Genomic DNA, 21,980 nt, shown 5'->3' on the forward strand with positions numbered 1-21,980 from the left:
GAATCTACCTGCAATGTGAGAGACCTGGGTTTGATACCCTGGAGGAGAACATGGGAACCCACTCCAGTATTCTTGCCTGGAGAATCCCCATGGAAAGTGGAACCTGGCAGACTACAGTCCATGAGGTTGCAAAGAGTCAAACATGATTGAGCAACTAAGCACTGCACAACAGTGTCTTTTTTCAAAATAGATAGAATCTTTGCCTAAAGAAGAGATGCCTTCACAGGCACTTCTTAAGTGTGTATGTGTGAAATAACTAATAAGTATGTAGGTATATTGGTATATATGTTTATGTGAAATAAATGTAAGTAGCCTGTGTGCATGCAGGCTCAATCGCTTCTGTCATGTCCAATTCTTTGCTACCCTGTGGACTATATAGCCTGCCAGGCTCCTCTGGGGCAAAGGGCAGAAGAACAGGGCGATAGAGGATGAGATGGCACTGAGTCAATGGACATGAATTTAAGCAAACTCCAGGAAATAGTGAAGGCAGGGAAGCCTGGAGTGTTGCAGTCCATGGGGTTGCAAAAGCATCGACACAACTTAGTGACTGAAGAACAACATATGTGTATGTGTATCTTCTGATGTAAGAAATGCAGCATTTGCCGTGTTTTTTGTGGTGAGAAGAGATGTTCGGAACTGCTGATGGAGAGTAGTGGTGACGTGGCTTTGGGAAAACAGTCTTATATCTGGGTAGTGGTGCTTTTGTTGGTTTGTAGTAGAAGGTATATCCTGGTTAGCTTTAATAAGAAATTAGCAAGCAAAGTAAATCCAAGAACAGCAATGATAGTTTAGGGAAATAACATGAGTTTTGGAATATAACAGATTGGGATAGATCTCAGCTCTTTCAAATGGAAGAGTCCTCTAAGCATGTTGGTTAATGGCTCATCCTCAATTTTATTGTCTGTAATAGGAATAACAATATCTGCATCACAAAGTAGTTTTGAGGATTAAACATGTGCATTGTCTAGTCCAGAGAAATGCTAAGAAAATGCTTTCTTCTTTAGCACACATACTGAGTGTTGGTGGCTGCTCTATGGGTTTTAGATGGGTTTCCCTGATAGCTCATTGGTAAAGAATCCGCCTGCAATGCAGGAGACCCTGGTTTGATTCCTGGGTCTGGAAGATCCGCTGGAGATGGGACAGGCTACCAACTCCAGCATTCTTGGGTTTCCCTTGTGGCTCAGCTGGTAAAGAATCCACCTACAATATGGGAGACATGGGTTTGATCCCTGGGTTGGGAAGATCCCCTGGAGAAGGAAAGGCTACCCACTCCAGTATTCTGGCCTGGAGAATTCCATGTTCTCTATAGTCCATGGGGTTGCAAAGAGTTGAATACAACTGAGTGACTTTCACTTTCACTTTAGATGGAAAAATATTCCTAAAAGTTGGGCCACTCTGCCTCGTGGAGATCCAGAAGCATTGCTGTCCAAATGGAAACTAGACAGGAGATGAAAAACTAGATGCTCAGGATCTTCCTATATTCCTCCTAGTAAAGATCCTATGACAACTCTAGTATGGAGGATTGGATCTGTAAAAGAAATAGATGGGATCAGGGAAGGGAAAGCATTAGAGGGAAGGTTGATGATCCTGTGGTCAGGAATCTGCAGGTAGGCTCTGGAGGAGGTCTAAGAGGTCACTGTGTTTCAGGAAACTTCCTGTAGCAGACTGAAGTCTAGGCTGGCTCTTGCTATTCTCTGATTGTCTTGGTTTGAGTAATCACGATCAAGTAGAAGACCTTTTCACAGTGGCAATTGAGAGAACAAGAGTGCATTGATTCACTGGAAGGAGAGATGGGATGAAATCTATCCAAATATATACTATGAAGTGGCTGGGAGTGGTCCTAACTTATATAACAGAGCCAAGTCCTGCTCCATAAACTCAGGGAGTCAAGAAATATCTTATCTTTATATCTTTATTGCTTTTAAAGCAACTTAAACCCCAGACTTGAGAAACACAACCAATAGGGCAACAGCAGATGTATGATCCAACTGCCACCTCTGGAAGCCTTCAAACCTCTTGAGGTCTGAACTTTTCACAGTAGAACTGAGATAACCCAGGACTTCAGATAGGTTCCCTCTTCATGGTGTGAAGTCCTGAGGCATGGTGTTGAGGGTGTGTGGGCCTTCTTTCCAGGAGCTTTGTCCAGCACACAGTACGCTTTAACAGGTGTCACTGAGCAAAGGTGTCTGTTCCTATAGTAAGCCAGCCTAGATGTATGGAGAACCTAAGCCACTTTTACTGCTGTTATTATTTTCCTAATCATTAAAATTACTATAAGGTGTTTATAGATCCCTTACTGTATGCCAGGCATTCTCCATGCCTTACCTTACTCTTATTTTTCCTTTGAGTGTAGTTTTACTATTCATATACTATTCTGTGGAGAAGGAAACAAGAAAAGTAATTCCCCTGTTGTAGGTCCTTCAGTGAAGAAATGGTTCATCTGCATTTTGACCCATGCAGTCAGGGGCTAAGTCATTCTGTCTCATTGTCACTCTGGATTTGTCACTAGAAGAAGCTACTAGAGCTAAGGCAGGGCCCTCCTGATTCAGCCTGGATGGCCTGTTGGTACTGGTTTTGTAAAGCGAAAGAAAGGCATTGTTCTGCTTTCAAGCAGAATCTCCAGGTTGGCTGGGGCTACAATTTCTTAAGGGGAAAGTGAAGGTCAACCATCTATACCTCCCAGGGAATATGAAGATGCTGACGTACAGTGGAGAATACCTTACCTTAGTACTCAACAGGGAGAAGTTTCAAGAAGCCCTAACTGAGGAAACCTGGGGACCAGCTTAGTGGCAACCAGACCTAACTGCTTTTATCTCAGCTGGCAATCCCCCATGACACTGAAGGTCGTAGACATGAGTGAGTGTGTGCAAGTCACTGAACTGCTCTGAGCAATAATTTCAATAATCTCACCTGCTATGCAGGGAAGACAGAGACATGGTTCCTGCTCCTCTTGTTCTTTAATGCTGTATCAGTCATTTCCAACTGATATCTTTGTTTTTTTAATTGCATGTTTAAGAATTAGGATGCTTGTAGTACAGAAGAAAATTTATATATTTTGTTAGCTATGCCTCTTCTCACTGAACATCCATAGCTTGCAGGGCAAACAAATGGTTATACTAATACTTGATTAGAATGAATCTAAGGCTAAAAGGTATGTAGGTGAAAAACGTTTAAAGAGAAATATTACATAGTAAGTAAAAAAAATCAGTGAGATGATACACTAATGACTGAAGTTTGGGAAACTCTGGTTAACATTATTATTTCTCAGATTGTGTACCTCAGAGCAATAATTCAGCATTAAGATCTTGGGGGAAAAGGATTTTCATCAAATAAGTCTAATGAACATCGTACTATGCCCCTTTTTGGAGATTCGCAGTTCAGTTCAGTCATTCACTCATGTCCAACTCTTTACAACCCCATGGACTGTAGCATGCCAGGCACTCATACCCATGACCAACTCCTGGAGCTTGCTCAAACACATGTCCATTGAGTTGGTGATGCAATCCAGCCATCTCATCCTCTGTTCTCCCCTTCTACTCCCGCTTTCAATCTTTCCCAATATCAGGGTCTTTCCCAAGGAGTCACTTCTTCGCATCAGGCAGCCAAAGTATTGGAGTTTCAGCATCAGTCCTTCCAGTGACTGATTTCCTTTAGGATTGACTGGTTTGAGCTCCTTACAGTCCAAGGGACTCTCAAGAGTCTTCTCTAACACCACAGTGCTCAGCTTTCTTTATAGTCCAACTCTCACATCCATATATGACTACTGGAAAAACCAGAGCTTTGACCAGATGGACTTTTGTTGGAAAAATAATGTCTGTGCTTTTTAATATGCTTTCTAGGCTAGTAGAGGTGATAGAATTCCAGCTGGGCTATTTCAAATCCTAAAAGATGATGCTGTGAAAGTGCTGCACTCAATATGCCAGCAAATTTGGAAAATTCAGCACTGGCCACAGGACTGGAAAAGGTCAGGTTTCATTCCAATCCCAAAGAAGGTGATGCCAAAGAATGTTCAAACTACCACATGATTGCACTCATCTCACACACTAGCAAAATAATGCTCAAAATTCTCAAAGCCAGGCTTCAACCATACATGAACCATGAACTTCCAGATGTTCAAGCTGGATTTAGAAAAGGTAGAGGAACCAGAGATCAAATTGCCAACATCGATTGGATCATTGAAAAAGCAAGAGTTCCAGAGAAACATCTACTTCTGCTTTATTGACTATGCCAAAGTCTTTGACTGTGTGGATCACAACAAACTGTAAAATTCTTCGAGAGATGGGAATACCAGACCACCTTTCCTGCCTCCTGAGAAATCTGTATGCAGGTCAGGAATCAACAGTTAGAAGTGGACATGGAACAACAGACCGGTTCCAAATGGGGAAAGGAGTACATTAAGGCTGTATATTTTCGTCTTGCTTCAGTGCAGTTCAGTCGCTCAGTCGTGTCCGACTCTTTGCGACCCCATGAATGGCAGCACGCCAGGCCTCCCTGTCCATCACCATCTCCCAGAGTTCACTTAGACTCACGTCCATCGAGTCCATGATGCCATCCAGCCATCTCATCCTGGGTCATCCCCTTCTCCTCCTGCCCCCAATCCCTCCCAGCATCAGAGTCTTTTCCAATGAATCAACTCTTTGCATGAGGTGGCCAAAGTACTGGAGCTTCAGCTTTAGCATCATTCCTTCCAAAGAAATCCCAGGGTTGATCTCCTTCAGGATGGACTGGTTGGATCTCCTTGCAGTCCAAGGGACTCTCAAGAGTCTTCTCCAACACCACAGTTCAAAGGCATCAATTCTTCAGTGCTCAGCCTTCTTCACAGTCCAACTCTCACATCCATACATGACTACTGGAAAAACCATAGCCTTGACTAGACGGACCTTAGTCGGCAAAGTAATGTCTCTGCTTTTGAAAATACTATCTAGGTTGGTCATAACTTTTCTTCCAAGGAGTAAGCATCTTTTAATTTCATGGCTGCAATCACCATCTGCAGTGATTTTGGAGCCCCCCAAAATAAAGTCTGACACTGTTTCTACTGTTTCCCCATCTATTTCTCATGAAGTGATGGGACGAGATGCCATGATCTCCGTTTTCTGAATGTTGAGCTTTAAGCCAACTTTTTTGCTCTCCTCTTTCACTTTAATCAAGAGGCTTTTTAGTTCCTCTTCACTTTCTGCCATAAGGGTGGTGTCATCTGCATATCTGAGGTTATTGATATTTCTCCCCGCAAGCTTGATTCCAGCTTGTGCTTCTTCCAGCTCAGCGTTTCTCATGATGTACTCTGCATAGAAGTTAAATAAGCAGGGTGACAATATCCAGCCTTGACGTACTCCTTTTCCTATTTGGAACCAGTCTGTTGTTCCATGTCCAGTTCTAACTGTTGCTTCCTGACCTGCATATAGGTTTCTCAAGAGGCAGGTCAGGTGCTCTGGTATTCCCATCTCTCAGAATTTTCCACAGTTTATTTTGATCCACACAGTCAAAGGCTTTGGCATAGTCAATAAAGCAGAAATGGATGTTTTTCTGGAACTCTCTTGCTTTTTCCATGACCCAGCAGATGTTGGCAATTTGATCTCTGGTTCCTCTGCCTTTTCTAAAACCAGCTTGAACATCAGGTAGTTAATGGTTCATGTATTGCTAAAGTCTGGCTTGGAGAATTTTGAGCATGACTTTACTAGCATGTGAGATGACTGCAATCATGTGGTAGTTTGAGCATTCTTTGGCATTGCCTTTCTTTGGAATTGGAATGAAAACTGACCTTTTCCAGTCCTGTGGCCACTGCTGAGTTTTCCAAATTTGCTGGCATATTGAGTGTAGCACTTTCACAGCATCATCTTTCAGGATTTGAAACAGCTCACCTGGAATTCCATCACCTCCAGTAGCTTTGTTCGTAGTGATGCTTTCTAAGGCCCACTTGACTTCACATTCCAAGATGTGTGGCTCTAGATTAGTGATCACATCATCATGATTATTTAACTTATATGCAGAGTACATCATGCGAAATGCCAGGCTGCATGAAGCCAAAGCTGGAATCAAGATTTCTTGGAGAAATATCAATTACCCTTAGATATGCAGATGACACCACCCTTATGACAAATCAAAAAGGAAGTGAAGAGCGTCTTGATGAAAGTGAAAGAGGACTGTGAAAATAAGCTGACTTGAATCTCAACATTCAGAAAACAAAGATCACGGCATCTGTTCCCATCACTTCATGGCAAATAAATGGGGAAACAATGGAAACAGGAAGAGACTTAATTTTTTTGGACTCCCCAGTCACTGCAGACGGTGACTGCAGCCATGAAATTAACAGATGCTTGCTTCTTGGAAGAAAAGCTATGACCAACATAGACAACATATTAAAAAGCAGAGACATTACTTTGCCAACAAAGGTCCGTCTAGTCAAGGCTATGGTTTTTCCAGTGGTCATGTATGGATGTGAGAGTTGGACTATAAAGAAGACTGAGTACTGAAAACTGATGCTTCTGAACTGTGGTGTTGGAAAAGATTCTCCAGAGTCCCTTGGACTGCAAGGAGATCCAACCAGTCCATCCTAAAGGAAATCAGTCCTGAATATTCATTGGAAGGACTGATGCTGAAGCTGAAACTCCAATATTTGGCCACCTGATGCAAAGAGCTGACTCATTTGAAAAGACCTTGATGCTGGGAAAGATTGAAGGCGGGAGGAGCAGGGGACGACAGAGGATGAGATGGTTGCATGGCATCACTGATGCCATGGACATGAGATTGAGTAAGCTATGGGAATTGGTGTTGGACAGGGAAGCCTGGCATGCTGCAGTCCATGGGGTCACAAAGAGTCAGACATGACTGAACAACTGAACTGAACTGAGGCTAGTCATAGAGTTTCTTCCAAGGAGCAAGCATCTTTTAATTTCATGGCTACAGTCACCATTTGCAGTGATTTTGGAGCCCAAGAAAATAAAGTCTGTCACTGTTTCCATTGTTTCCCCATCTGTTTGTCATAAGTAATAGGACTGAATGCCATGATCTTCATTTTTTGAATGTTGATTTTAAACCAACTTTTTCACTCTCCTCTTTCACTTTCATCAAGAGGCTTTTCAGTTCCTTTCTTCCTGCCATAAAGGTGGCGTCATCTGTGTATCTGAGGTTATTGATATTTTTCCTGGCAATCTTGATTCCAGCTTGTGCTTCATCCTGTCCAGCATTTCTCATGATGTACTCTGCATATAAGTTAAATAAGCAGATTGTCAATATATAGCCTTAATGTACTCCTTTCCCCATTTGGAACCAGTCTGTTTTTCCATGTCCAGTTCTAACTATTTCTTCTTGACCTGCATACAGATTTCTCAGGAGGCAGAAAAGGTGGTCTGGTATTCCCATCTCTTGAAGAATTTTACAGTTTGTTGTGATCCACACAGTCAAAGACTTTGGCATAGTCAATAAAGCAGAAGTAGATGTTTTTCTCGAAGTCTCTTGCTTTTTCAACGATCCTGTCGATATTGGCAATTTGATCTCGGGTTCCTCTGCCTTTTCTAAATCCAGCTTGAACATCTGGAAGTTTATGGTTCACATACTGTTGAAGCCTGACTTGGTGAATTTTGAGCATTGCTTTGCTAGCATGTAAGATGAGTGGTTGTTTGGTAGTCTGAACATTCTTTGGCATCACCTCTCTTTGGGATTGGAATGAAAACTGACCTTTTCCAGTCCTGTGGCCACTGCTGAGTTTTCCAAATTTGCTGGTATATTGAGTGCAGCACTTTCACAGCATCATCTTTTAGAATTTGAAATGGCTCAGCTGGAATTCCATCACCTCCACTGGCTTTGTTCACAGTGATGCTTCCTAAGGCCCACTTGGCTGTGGACTCAGGATGTCTGGCTCTAGGTGCGTGATCATACCATCGTGGCTATATGGGTCATATACAGCTTTTTTGTATAGTTTTTCTCTGTATTCTTGCCACTTTTCTTAATATCATCTGCTTCTGTTAAGTCCATACCATTTCTGTCCTTTATTATGCCCATCTTTGCATGAAATGTTCCCTTGGTATCTCTAATTTTCTTGAAGAGATCTCTAGTTTTTCCCAGTCTGTTGTTTTCCTCTATTTCTTTGCATTGATCACTAAGGAAGTCTTTCTTATGTCTCCTTGCTATTCTTTGGTCCTGTGCATTCAGATGGGCATATCTTTCCTTTTCTCCTTTGCCTTTTGCGTCTCTTCTTTTCTCAGCTATTTGTAAGGCCTCCTCAGACAACCGTTTCGCCTTTTTGCATTTCTTTTTCTTTAGTATTGTCTTGATCACTGCCTCCTGTATGAATCTTGTCCATAGTTCTTCAGGCACTCTGTCTATCAGATCTTATTACTCGTATTCACAGTGCACTTTTTATAATAGTAAAGGCTCTGAAAAGTCCTGCAGCATCAGAAGCTAGTTCATATCTATTTATGTCATCAAGGCTTATCGAAGCCTGCCTTTCTTTTCTTATTTTCTGTTTTTGTTTTGTTAACAGTTATTAACATCTTCCAGAGTTAGTACTGCCAGAACACTCTCTGTAAATCACCGAGTGAAGAAAAACATCACCAAGTGAAACTGAAATAGGTGGCATTACAGTGATGCATTTTCGAAGTGGTTAGTTGTGTTGAGGCAGTTGTGTGGGAAGTGGTTTGTTCTGTCTTCTCATACAATTGGAGGGAAGTGGCTTGCACTCTCTTTGATGATAATTCTGCCATTTGGATATCCTTCATTGATTTTCACTTTGTCCACTACTCACCACTGATTCTGTTTTGCTCATTGACATTAGACTAAGAGTTACAAGAGGTTTGAGTTATGAGAAGAGTGGAAAGAACATGCATTTATTTTTCAGGGGGTTGTCATGGAGATAAATGCTTGGGAAAGTATAAGGATGCGTAAATTTCCATAACCCGTTATTGGCCATAAGTTAGGCCTTCCAAATGCCTTAGGTTACATTGGTAATAATGTTTTGGAAGAAGCTTGGGAAATGGAAAAAATAAGTCTGTTGGGTAGATACTGAAGTAAGTAGTCCCCAAGAAATATCTGAAATTGGCAATAAAAAGATTGGGAAACCATTCAAAAGATTAGCACAAACAAAATAAAGGTTTAAAAAGTTAATAAAATTAGCATGCCATTTGAACGTTGGTTAATGTCCAAATATCTGCTGTCCAATATGGTAGTTACTAGCCACATGTAACTATTTACATTTAAATTAACTAAGATTAAATAATCTTGAAAAGTCAATTTTATAGTTTTAGTAGCTACACTTTAGCTACTCAGCAGCCGCATATGACAAGTGGCTACTGTATTGGACGGAACGGAATAGTTCCATAACTGGAAGAAATTCTGCTGGGTAGCACATGAGGTAGAGAGAATTCTGATATGGCCCCCATGATCTCTGTCCCCTGGTTTTCACACTCTTGAATGACCCCCTCCACTTGAGTGTGGGTAAGGCCTGTGACCTATACGTAGCTAAATAGAATATGGCAAAAGTAATGGATGCCACGTCTTTGAATAGGTATGTTATACGGCAGAGATGATGGGATATCACTCCTGTTGTAAGACTCTTCCTTAGCAGATTGGAGAGAGAGATTCTCCTGCTGGCCTCAGAGAACCACACAGCCATGTGACCTGCCTGTGCAGAGTGCCACATGGCAAGGAACCATAACAGCCATGTGGACAGCGGACAGCCTCCAGCTCCAGCCCGCAGCCAGTGAAGAGCTGGGAACCTCATTCCTACAGCTGCAAAGAAAGGAATTTTTCCAATAACCTGAATGAGCCTGGAAGTACAGTCTTCTCCGTTTAAGCCTACAAATGAGAAATGCAGTCTGGCTAACATCTTGATTTCAGCCTGGTAAAACCAGGAGCACAGGGACCAGTCAAGCTGTGCCTGGACTTCTGACTCACAGAAGCTGTGAGATAATAAATAAGTGTTTGTTTTAGGCTGCTAAATTTGTGGTAATTTGTTAGGCAGCAGGGGAAAACTGATTTGGTGTTAGTCTAAACTATCTTTGGGAAGTTCTGATAAGCCGTGCCTCAGATGGTCCAGATCTTAAAGAGAGTCTGGTGCTTTGCCTCCCTGTTAGGGAAAAGAAAAGAAAGGATTGTATCTCTCAAAATAGATATATGTATATTTATATATATAGATACAGATATACTTAGATCTAGCCAGAATGACCCATTTACTTTTATGGCAAAGCTCTCATAATAATGTATAATAATATAGCATACTAGATGAGACCATGAGCTTAGGCATCATAGTAATGATGGCTCGGATTATGGATCCTCTGCTTATTAACTATATTATACTGGGTCAGTACTTAACCTCTCTAAGCCTCGTTTTCTTTATCTGTAAAAGGATGTTGTTTTAACTGAAATTATATTTTTATAGTGCACAGTATCTGGCACATACTATGACATCTGGAAACAGAGGGCAGTTTTATTATTTAGCGATATTTTAACATTGATTTCTGATAGGAAGTAATATAAACTCTAACACATTATTCCTGTAGTCTAGTTTGGAAAATCAGCATAAAAGATTTTTATCTTCTTATGCCTTCACTCTATTTTATGTCTGGGCTTCTATAGGCCAATTCCAGGTTGAATGCAATAAAAATAGGTCTTGCATACATGAAGTGCCCCTGTGCTCATAGGTTGCTTTGGCTGTATATTGTCTGGGCAAATCGCCCCCAACCTCTGACCAGACTGTGGAATGTTGGTTTCCTCAGACATTAGCCCCCTGGGGGTCAATTTTCACAGTTTCCATATGTTTTTATATTACCCCAAACTGTAAATACAACTGACACCCTACCAAATTGGCCCTAATGTTCCTATGTCTAATGGTGGAGTTGGAGGCTTTTATAAAAAACAATGCTCTGTGGAATTGTGGCAATTATACAAACGTTTTGTTTTTAAAGTGTTCAGATTCCTTTTTTTTTTTTTTTTAATTTGGAAAGAACTAAATGATGTGCAAGGAGAAAATTGGAGGGAACAAGGCAGGAGTTTTAATCTTAGGTCTGGGTCTTTTCTTGGTTTTGCACCCGTGGTCCCAGAAGTTCTGTCCTGTGGTCTGTTACCTGTTATCTGCAGTTGTCCTTGGTCCTTTGTGTTTCTCTTACTTTCCATTTTTGTTGAGCTTCTACTTTCATCGTCGCTTATTTTATCATCTCCCAACTCTTAATCTCAATTTAAGTCTGTTTGTATGGGAGGAAGGGCCAAGCTCGTTATGAGGCAGTGAAGTCCCAGAATATGAAATACACTAAATATTTCTACTTGTGGAGGTAGACTCATGCATAAAAGCTAATCATTTGTTCAAAAATGGTCACATTGAGGTTAACGGGTCCAGAGACCGGAAATTAACGGGAAATTGCATGGTGTCCTTGTTGGTTTTGTGCTCAGCTTCCTAGCTGGGTCTTTATTTCAGTAACTATCACTGCCCCCATGAAGTCTAAAGCTGTTAAGCTCCCACCTTCCATTCCAGAGCTCCCCTGGCTGAAAGCTAATATTCTTGGGTAATTACCTCATACGTATCTAGTTCTCTAACAGTCAACCAAGTTGCTTCTCAGCATCCTGTGAAGTTTGGAGTGGTGTGCCGTAAAGTAGCTGAACTATGGAACAGAGAATATATCCTGAGCATGTCTGTTTCTCCTCCCTAGAGCTTTCTGGGGCTGCTTGAGAGAACAGAAAGTGAGACAGTGGTGTGAAGGAGTTCTGTGACATTCTCCACAGTTGGTTGGCACAGCACAGATCTTAAGGGGCTGGGGGTAGCCTCTGGGCCAGAATGATTCAGAATTCTGCCTCTGCTGCTCAATTATTCTGTAACTTTCAGCTGTAAGAATAATCAAAAGACTTTTGATTAATAGGGTTGTGAGGATTAAGTGAGCTAGTGTATGTGAAGTGCCTAGAGCGCATCATGGGATGTGAGCATTTGCTGCTGTGATTGTCATTACCTGGCTTCAGCAACTTGTGGCTCATGGGCCAAATTCAGCCCTGCCGCCTGTTCTTATAAATAAAGTTTTATTCATGTACAGTCACACCCATTTGGGTACATGTTATCTGTGACTGATTTCATTCTACAATGACAAAATTGAGACACAGTTGAATACTGTTTACAAAGGTTGCATAGCTCCAAAAGCATAAGTTATTGACTATATATAGCCTTTTATGGAAAAAAAGTTTGCTGATCCCTATTTTTAGTCTTTAGAAAGCTTTTCTAAGCAGCATAAATGAGAATGAGCCATCAGCCTGCTGTGAACTGTGTAGATTTTTTTTTAAGTATCTATTGAATATAAATTAAGAAAGAGAAACAAGGCTAATTTCTTTTGGACTCAACCTTTTAGACTTTCAGTTTAATTTCAAGAATGACTATACGTATGAGAACTCTAGGTTGTTACTGTGTTTTTACCAGCCCTGTTACATTCATTGGTCCAGTTTTATTTTATTTCTTTTTACTTTATCTGAGTTTCATTTCATTGACAATAAACTGATATTCATCATATGAGACTGAATTCTTTGTAGAAGAATTCTTATTCTCAGACCTGCACGACCAGCCCATGCCCTCTGGGTCACCATACCTACCTGGGAGACCAAGTGATAAGAAATTTATTTAGTAGTAAGAGCGAATAGAAAGAGCCAAGCTTCTTAGGTAATCATATGACTCTTAGAATGGTATTGTATAGTCTGCTTGATGGAAGAGTGCCTTATTAATAGATGCCCATGGATTGAACATTGACTTCTGAAGCAGGTGAAAAAAAGGCCTTGCCTTTTCTGTTTGAGTTTCCTCTGATGACAGTCCTACCGAGTACATCTAGAGGAGGGTGAGGAGGTATCAGAGAGGGTTGCCTCTCTCTGCTCTCTACCCCTGGGGTCTTCTCTAACAGGCCCCCATCATCTCTTGTCTTGAGCTTAGGCTGTCAGTCACTGGGCTCCATTCATACTTAAGGCAGTGCTCCTTTGATACTTGGGGTGAGGAGATTCTGCAGGGCTAGAATAAAGCAGAACAGTTGAAAGAGGTCATCCCTTTGAAACCTCTCCTACATGAAATATCTATAGAAAAACAAACCCTTCTCTGCTAATTGTGACCATTTTCTGCTCTGTAACCTCTTCTCTAGGTTTTCTTGGCCCTTGTTGGCAAATGAGGTGAGGGAAATAGATACACACTTTAGAAGAGTGTTATTTGGGTCAGAGGGTTCAGGCTAGCATTTATAAATTATCCACTATGTTCAAGGGACTGTTGTAGGAACACTAGGCTTATGAAATCATTTAATGCCTCTCACCCCCCATGAGATAATCTGCCCAGAGTCACACACTTTGTAAGTGTCGCCTCTGTCATGAGAGTACAACCAATCTGGCAGCTAAGTCACTGGTCTTGGGCATCTTACTATCTTGTTTCTTGACCTGCTTGTCTCACATGATTCACTCATTTCTTCAGACTGAATGAGGAATAGACATACAGAATCTTCTCCTCCAAGGAGAATTTTGCTGGTGGAGTCTGATACTCTAAGGTGAAAAGTTAGGACTCTCATTGTCTCTGGGAAGCTCCACTTCTCAAGTTTTCAAATCTGAACACCCCCTTGCCTTTAACCCTTCTTTCTTTAGCAATATTATCAGGTTCATGGTATACCTGACTGTCCTAGTACATGATAAATTATGTCAGTCTAAGTTATGTTGGCATCATGTGCTTTAACTGAGGTGTCCTTATCTCTGGGTCCTCATGCAACCCCAGATACCACAGGAGAGGCAGGAACAGAGAAGAGCGAGATGGGAGGGTATTCACCGCCAGGGAATGAAGGGAGAAAGGACTGCAGGTAAGGAGGGGAGGGGGAGTCTACTGAGGAGGGAAGCCAAGGAGGGAGCATGAGAAGATAGTGGGCATCCTGCTGGAGGGTTTTGGTAAGGACCTAGGCAGTCATCGATGCTCCTGGCCCAACTGGTAGGCTGCTCTTGAGTAGAGGCTGCAGAATGCAAAGTTCAAGACGTCTGGCTCATTCTGGAACTAAGTCCTAAAACCTTGATCCTACTTGTTGCCTTCTGTTGGGAGGAGAGTAGGAGAGTAAGATTCAAGTAGCCAGAGCTGGCCAGATACTTTTTTTTTTTTTTTTTTTAAGGAAGGAATATCATGCTCATGATATTCAGCACATTTGTGCATGCTCTAAAAATATCTTTAGAATATTTCCGACAGCTTTCTAAAATTTATAACTATGCTGAAGTACTGAATGGTATTTACAGGCTTTTTTAAAAAATGAGATCATCTCAGTGGTTAAAAGTAAAAACTTTTATTATGGGAAATTCAGCATGCAGTACTCATCGTCAGCTTCCATTGTGTGTGTGTGTGGCCCATCTACTTGTGCAGTCACTTCAGGACCCCAGCTCACTTACCCAGGCTTGTCGTGACCTTCCTGCGACACTTCTATTAGGGTAAGGTTTCAGGAATGTAACTTATCTTATTATTAAGGAAATCACAAGTAGATGCTAAATGTATGACAAAAGAGGCGTAATAATGCATTCCAAAGTCCATTGTCTGAAGTATTTGGAATCCCTGCTATTCTGGTGAGGGGAGCAAGACACTAAATATGTGTTCACAATATTGCACAGGACATCATTACATTCATATTGTAAACTAAGTGTGAGAAAGAGGGAACATCCTGTAGTCTGTCTAAGCATTTTGCCTATGCAAATTCATCAACTCTTCACAACAACTCTGAGTTACACACAGTTATTCCCATTTCATGTGTGAAGTACAGAGAGGTTAAGAAATTTGCCTATGGCCACACAGCTATAAATTACTAGACTTCCAATGGAAACCCAGGCAGTCTGGCTCCAGAGTTTATAGTAGTAGTCCTTGCACTGCAGCTGCTCCTGGAAGATTCATTTGACTCAGAAAGTATCTTCCATTGTGATTGTACCATTTTACACTTCAAGTTAAACCTGCGTCTAGTTACTTATCCAAGAGAGGAAAATATATGTCCACGGTGGGTGGGTGGGGGGCGGGGGAGCTTGTATAGTAACGTTCATTGCAATCGTATTCTTTAAAAAAAAAATCAGAAACAACCCAAATGCCCACTTAACAAAGGAATAGCTAAATAAACTGTGGTATATTCATAGTAATGGAATAGTATTCAGCAATAAAATGGAACTTACATACAACATTTTGAGTGATATCAAAAATCCTACACTGAGTCAGAGAAGTCAGACACAAAAGAGCATATACCATATGATTCTTTGAAGTTCAACAATAGACAAAACAAATACATGTAGATAGAAGTCAGAGTAGAGATTACTTTGTCACAGAGGGAGGGAAGGAACATGAGGCTAGGGGATGGCAAGGTTCTGGTCAAAAATCATTGACTTGTGCACTTAGTATCTGTACCTGTCCTTGTCTGTATTTATACCTCACTTAAACACATACACACAAATACAGTAGGATGTGAGAGCTCCCGCTTCTTCAATCTCAGTAACTTCTTCAGTGATAACTGTTGTTTACAGACTGGGGTGGAGTTTCCAGGAGTATATATACAGGCCATTTCCATATGAGTGCCTGTATACATCCCAATAGGCTTTTATATTTTAACATAAGTAGGATCAGACTATATGTATTATTCTGCAAACTGCTTTCTGTTTTTGGTTAACAATATGTCTTGAAAATTTTTTCAACATCCATACTTCAGTTTTGCCTGAATGTCTTTAGCTAGCTTGGGATTCTATAACAAGGATGTACTTGATTTCTTCAGCTAGTTTCCTTCTGATGGACAGTTCAGTTCAGTCGCTCAGTTGTGTCCGATTCTTTTACAACCCCATGGACTGTAGCACGCCAGGCCTCCCTGTCCATCACCAACTCCTGGAGTTCACCCAAACTCATGTCCCTTGAGTCGATGATACCATCCAACCATCTCATACTCTGTCGTCCCCTTCTCCTCATGCCTTCAGTCTTTCCCAGCATCAGGGTCTTTTCCAACGAATCAGTTCTTCACATCAGGTGGCCAAAGTATTGGAGTTTCAGCTTCAGCATCAGTCCTTCCAATGAATGTTCAGGATTGATTTCCTCTCGGATTGACTGGTTGGATCTCCTTGCAGTGCAAGGGACTCTCAAGAGTCTTCTCCATCACCACATAGTTCAAAAGCATCTGATGGACAGTTAGGCATTTATCAAATTTTCATGTTTACAAAACTATGAAAATTGTTGTACCCATATATCTGTGTACACATGCAAGCATTTCTGAAGGACACTTGCCTAGAAATGGGTTTGCTGGGGCAAAAGGCATGTACACTTCAGTGGATACTTACAAACTGGTTTCTAAAAATGCTTTTTAAATGAACTTGTGACATATGACAGAGCTGGATTCCTGAATCCTCTCCAACAATGAATGTTATCAATTTAAAGATTTTGAGAGCAAGTGGATTAAAAAATGACAGACGTTGTTTCTGTGGAGATTTTAAAAGAAGGAAGCTTTCTTTTAGTTTATATGCAAAAATACACATGCTCTTAGAGAAACATATGCATCTCCTGCCCTATATTCTGGGCTATGTCATAATAGAGAACAGTTGCCTTTCCTTTGGGAAGAATGAAAAAGAAGAGAGATGCTAAGCCCTGATAGTCTGATAAGTGGGAAAAATATGGTATTAAAGGGAGGAGAACTTAAAATCCTAAAAGTTTAAATAAATGAAAGAGATCTCACACCTGGTGAAAGTAGTATTTACTTTGAGTGTCAGAGAAGATGTAAGGTTTTTGAAAGTATTTCACATGGTTTCTAAATTCAAACATTATTACTGTATCAATTAAATATATATTAACATAGAGAAGTGACAATGATATCAATGCAAGCATTCATTCAGTCAAATGAGTATTTTTGAAAGTATGATGCTCTCTCAACAGCAAGTTAGAGAATACTTTTATTTTAATTGGATGGACTATTTTAGTGAGAATAGCAGGATTCTGTCCTCTCTGACTTTCATTCCTTTTTAAAAAATGTATTTTATTTAAGATAGAGTTAGTTCACAATGTTATATTAATTTCTGCTGTATAGCAAGGTTATTCAGTTATATACACAGACACACACACACACATATATATATATATATTCCTTTTATGTTTTCTTTTCCATTATGGTTTATCATGGGCTATTGAGTATATTTCCCTGTGCTATGTAAAAGGACCTTGTTGTTTATCAATTCTCTATATAATAGTTACCATCTGCTAATCCCAAACTCCCAGTCCACCCCTCCCCACCTTCCTTGTGGCAACCATAAGTCTGTTCTTTATGTCTGCGAGTCTGTTTTTGTTTGATAGATAAGTTCCTTTGTGTCATATTTCAGATTCCACATTTAAGTGATATTATAGGGTATAACGGAGAAGGCAATGGCAACCCACTCCAGTACTCTTGCCTGGTAAATCCCATGGACGGAGGAGCCTGGTAGGCTACAGTCTATGGGGTCACTAAGGACTGAGTGACTTCACTTTCTCTTTTTACTTTCATGCGTTGGAGAAGGAAATGGCAACCCACTCCAGTGTTCTTGCCTGGAGAATCCCAAGGATGAGGGAGCCTGGTGGGCTGCCATCTATGGGGTTGCACAGAGTCAGATACGACTGAAGCGACTTAGCAGCAGCAGCAGCAGCATAGGGTATAACAAATGTCTTTCTCTATCTGACTGACTATACTTAGTATGATAATCTCTAGGTTCACCCCTGTTGATGCAGATGACATTATTCTATTTTTGTTTATGGCTGAGTAGTAGTCTGTTGCGGAGAAGGCAATGGCACCCCACTCCAGTACTCTTGCCTGGAAAATCCCATGGATGGAGGAGCCTGGTGGGCTGCAGTCCATGCGATCGCTGAGAGTTGGACACGACTGAGCAACTTCACTTTCACTTTTCACTTTCATGCTTTGGAGAAGGAAATGGCAACCCACTCCAGTGTTCTTGCCTGGAGAATCCCAAGGATGAGGGAGCCTGGTGGGCTGCCGTCTATAGGGTCGCACAGAGTCAGACACGACTGAAGCAACTCAGCAGCAGCAGCAGCAGCAGCATTCTGTTGTGTATGCGTTTGTGTACCTGTGTGTGGTGTGTGTGTGTACGTATAGGCTTTTAGATTTTTAGGTTGCTTCCAGGTCTTGGCTATTGTAAATGGGCAGTGAACTTTAGGGTGCGTGTGTCTTTTCAAATTATAGTTTTCTCTGGATATATGCCCAGGAGTGAGATTGGAGGATCATATAGCAACTCTGATTTTAGTTTTCTGAGGAACCTTCATAATGTTTTCCATAGCGACTGTACCAATTTCCATTCCAGCTATCAGAGTAAGAGGATCCCCTTTTCACCACACACTCTCCAGCCTTTGCTATTTGTAGACATGTTCATGATGACCATTTGCATTTTTAACATCTTCTCTTGCATTTTTAACATCTTCTCTTATGCCTGTTGGCCATCTATATGCTATCTTTGGAGAAATGTCAGACATTCTTTCTTTTGTTTTTTTAAGTATTTACTAAAGTTTACTATACGTAAAGTTATTCTGCCTTGTAGGAATTTACAGTGCAGACTGGATTTAACACGTAAACTTATACAAAGATAACTTCCACTACTAGGCATTCAGTAAGCCCTAAAGAAGTACTATAGCTAACAAACGCCAGAGGAGTTTTTTTTTTTTTTTTTTTTAATGTGGGTTAAGTTACTTTTATTCTTTTTTTTTTTAATTTTAAAATATTTAATTCTTACATGTGTTCCCAAACATGAACCCCCCTCCCATCTCCCTCCCCATAACATCTCTGTGGGTCATCCCCATGCACCAGCCCCAAGCATGCTGTATATGGTAGCCATTGTTGATCTGGATACCTGTTGGAATTTTAAAAGTGCTGACTTTTTAATTTTGAAAATTGATGTGACTTGCTTTATGAAACTGGTCAATTTAAGGTGAACACAGAAAACTGACCCTATCACTGTTTGGTTCAGTTCAGTTGTTCAGTCATGTCCAACTCTTTGCGACCCCATAAATTGGGGGGCCCTCCCAGGCCTCCCTGTCCATCACCAACTCCCGGAGTTCACTCAGACTCATGTCCATCGAGTCCGTGATGCCATCCAGCCATCTCATCCTCTGTCGTCCCCTTCTCCTCCTGCCCCCAATCCCTCCCAGCATCAGAGTCTTTTCCAATGAGTCAACTCTTCGCATGAGGTAGCCAAAGTACTGGAGTTTCAGCTTTAGCATCATTCCTTCCAAAGAAATCCCAGGGCTGATCTCCTTCAGAATGGACTGGTCGCATCTCCTTGCAGTCCAAGGGACTCTCAAGAGTCTTCTCCAACACCACAGTTCAAAAGCATCCATTCTTTGGCGCTCCTATCACTGGACTCTCCCACTAACCTCTATTCACCACTGGATCCAATAACTGCTTTTTTGAAGAAACATTGTGTCTTGAATATATTTTAATGAGGTTTCTTTGCAGAAAAATTTCACTCCAAAAAAACCACATATTTTTCTAGAACATAGAGTAGGTCAGTTTCTGGCAGGGCCTTGGCATGCCAGGGTGCCTAGTGGGTGGGAGTTTGAAAAATGGGTGTCATTGACACTGTCCTCTGAGGCAATATTGCCCGAGGGCTTTGTCATCTGCACCCTCAGGGACTCTACCTTCTTAAATTTAGAGACAGTTGAGATCTGTACTGAGTTTAACCTGATTTATGCAGTGTGAATTTACTCTTGCAGATGGTAAAAGGACTGATACGTCTCTTACAAATCTATATCCTTGGAAATGTCAAATTTATTGGTAGTAAAAATCACTATGATAATTAAGTCCAGTGAGCTTCTGTGGGTACATTTACTCTTCTTCAAGGGATCTCAAATTTTTTGATTTCATGACTTACCCACCTGCCTCCCTCTCTCTCCTCCTACCCTGTAAATTGCTGTTTCTGACCTGTGCTCCACAAACTTACGGCGTCCCTGAGGGGCACCTGAAAAAGAGAGTGTCTAGTAGATGAGGTGCTGATCAGCTGTTCCTACCCCACTCCACTCCTTATCTCAATCCTACTTCTGGCAGAGCAATTTTTCCTTCCACTTTAAACTTTCAAGGAAAATTTCAATCTATGAAAGACTTCTACCTGTAGAAATACATTTGAAAACCATAGCACTCCTGTCAAGGAGTTTGCAAACTGTATATGTATCCCTTGATGTTCATGTGTACAGAGACAGAATGGTCATTTTTATCACCTTACTCTGCACTGATCTATGAGGCCCAAATCCTAAGCAGTGCCATTCAAAACCCAACGTTACTAATCACTGGAGTCCTAAGTCAGTCAGTCTTTGAAGGAATGGTTGGAGAATTTGATGATCGGCCTCCATCACAGAGTCCAAACTTTAGTTTCTCTTTTTTCCTAGCTACTCATTCTTAATTTAGGAAAGCTTTCAGAGATGTGTGGGTTTTGAATGCTTTTTTTCTTTTTGGATTGAAAAAACCACTGCAGCATCCCAGGAGATAAGGTCTAATATGTTCAAACTGCTTCAAGAACTATGTGGGAGTTTTTTTAACAGTGCCAATGATGTTTGTAATAATAATCTATTGTATTTAACCGTGGTACTTGCAGGGGAAATATTTAGCAATTAATTCTATATAAGTGTGGATTTTAAAGTAATAAAAAAGGATTTGGTTATAAAGATGTTCTCTAATTGAACAGTCTCACTAGTGTTATGGACCTCTCCATCGCATTCTGTTACTGATCTTACTTCCTATGCAACAAGAAAATGTGCTTCCCCTGGCTTAGTGTGAACTTTGAAACCTCTATATTCTTGTTCAATTAGGAAGCAAGAGGTCGTTCTTAACACCTACATAGTAACCAAAAGACAGTCTTCTAAAAGTAGATTAGTGTGGACACTTAGTTCATAGCTTCATAGGTATGTAATACTATATTCACTAAAAATGAGAAATATCAGACAGTGGTTATCCAGTCCAAATAATGAGTAAGAGGATGATTATTCCACCTCACCTTTTATCCCCTTAATACGTGCCACCAGGAGTATTTAAATCACTGCTTCAGTTGGTTCTGTAAATATTTGTAAAGAGCCAAAGTGTTCAGAATATTTTTATTAGCAAGATTTCTAATAGATTTCTCAGCTTAATAAACAATTCTCTTGAACTTCATTTTCTTGGCATTGGAGGGTGTAGGGAAGTATATAATTTCATAAGGACTAGAAATAAGGGGTTTTTGTTGAGCGGGGCTACCACCTGGTTATTGTTTCATCTGGACATGTTTGCTGTTTATCATCTAATTCTCATCTCATCCATAAGTTTGCAAGAGCAGTGGTTCTCAATACCCTTCTGTTGGAAGTCAGGGCTCAGTAACAGTGGCTGACCTAGCAGTGCTGGGGAGAGGTCACAGAAGGATTACCGGGGACCCCCAAGTGACTCTGCTCCAGGGCTTTCCTCTTTTGGAATCACTGCTCCTGAGCGCTCTGTACTGCCCTCCTGTCTCCTCACGCGTTGGATTAGATTTATGGGAGCTGCTGTCGACATGGTTGCCTTAATCTGTGGAATGTTTTGCTAAATGCTGCTGGTGAAATAGTCCACATGAAGTCTGTAACTCCCTCCAACATACACACCTTTTTTTTTTTTTTTTAAGAAAACTGTCTTCTATCCTTAGTCTTTTATTCACTTGATCGCTTTATGATTTTCACTTTGAAATCCTACAGATTCATTAAGAACCTTTATTCCAACCACTCAGGCTTTATTTAACACGGTGATTAGCCAAAGTGTTACTCTGCTTGAGCTAAGTGATGACAGTGTATTTGATTGGAGCCTTGTAATTATTATTTTAAAATCAAAGTAATAGATTATGATTTCAAAATAGGAACATGATCCAAAAGAATAATAGTAATTAGAACAGCAACCACTTAGAAGAAGGTAAATGCCCTCATCACAGACCACAGGGCCCTCTGTGTGGCCTGAGTCCCGCCTACCTTTGCAACTCCATTTCCTATCTTACTTCTTCCCCAACCCTGGACCTTCCTACTCCCTGTCCCTCCGTCT

The 21,980-nt window shown here is 40.9% G+C and overlaps 1 protein-coding gene across 1 annotated transcript in view; it reads left to right on the forward strand.

Annotated features, from left to right (window-relative positions):
• Positions 1 to 21,980, forward strand: part of ERC2 (ELKS/RAB6-interacting/CAST family member 2) — a 1,004,571-nt gene that overhangs the window by 524,649 nt on the left and 457,942 nt on the right. The gene's annotated exons all lie outside the window — the stretch shown is intronic.

This window comes from Ovis canadensis, chromosome 19 (assembly GCF_042477335.2).
Source record: "Ovis canadensis isolate MfBH-ARS-UI-01 breed Bighorn chromosome 19, ARS-UI_OviCan_v2, whole genome shotgun sequence".
Classification (NCBI taxonomy): Eukaryota; Metazoa; Chordata; class Mammalia; order Artiodactyla; family Bovidae; genus Ovis; species Ovis canadensis.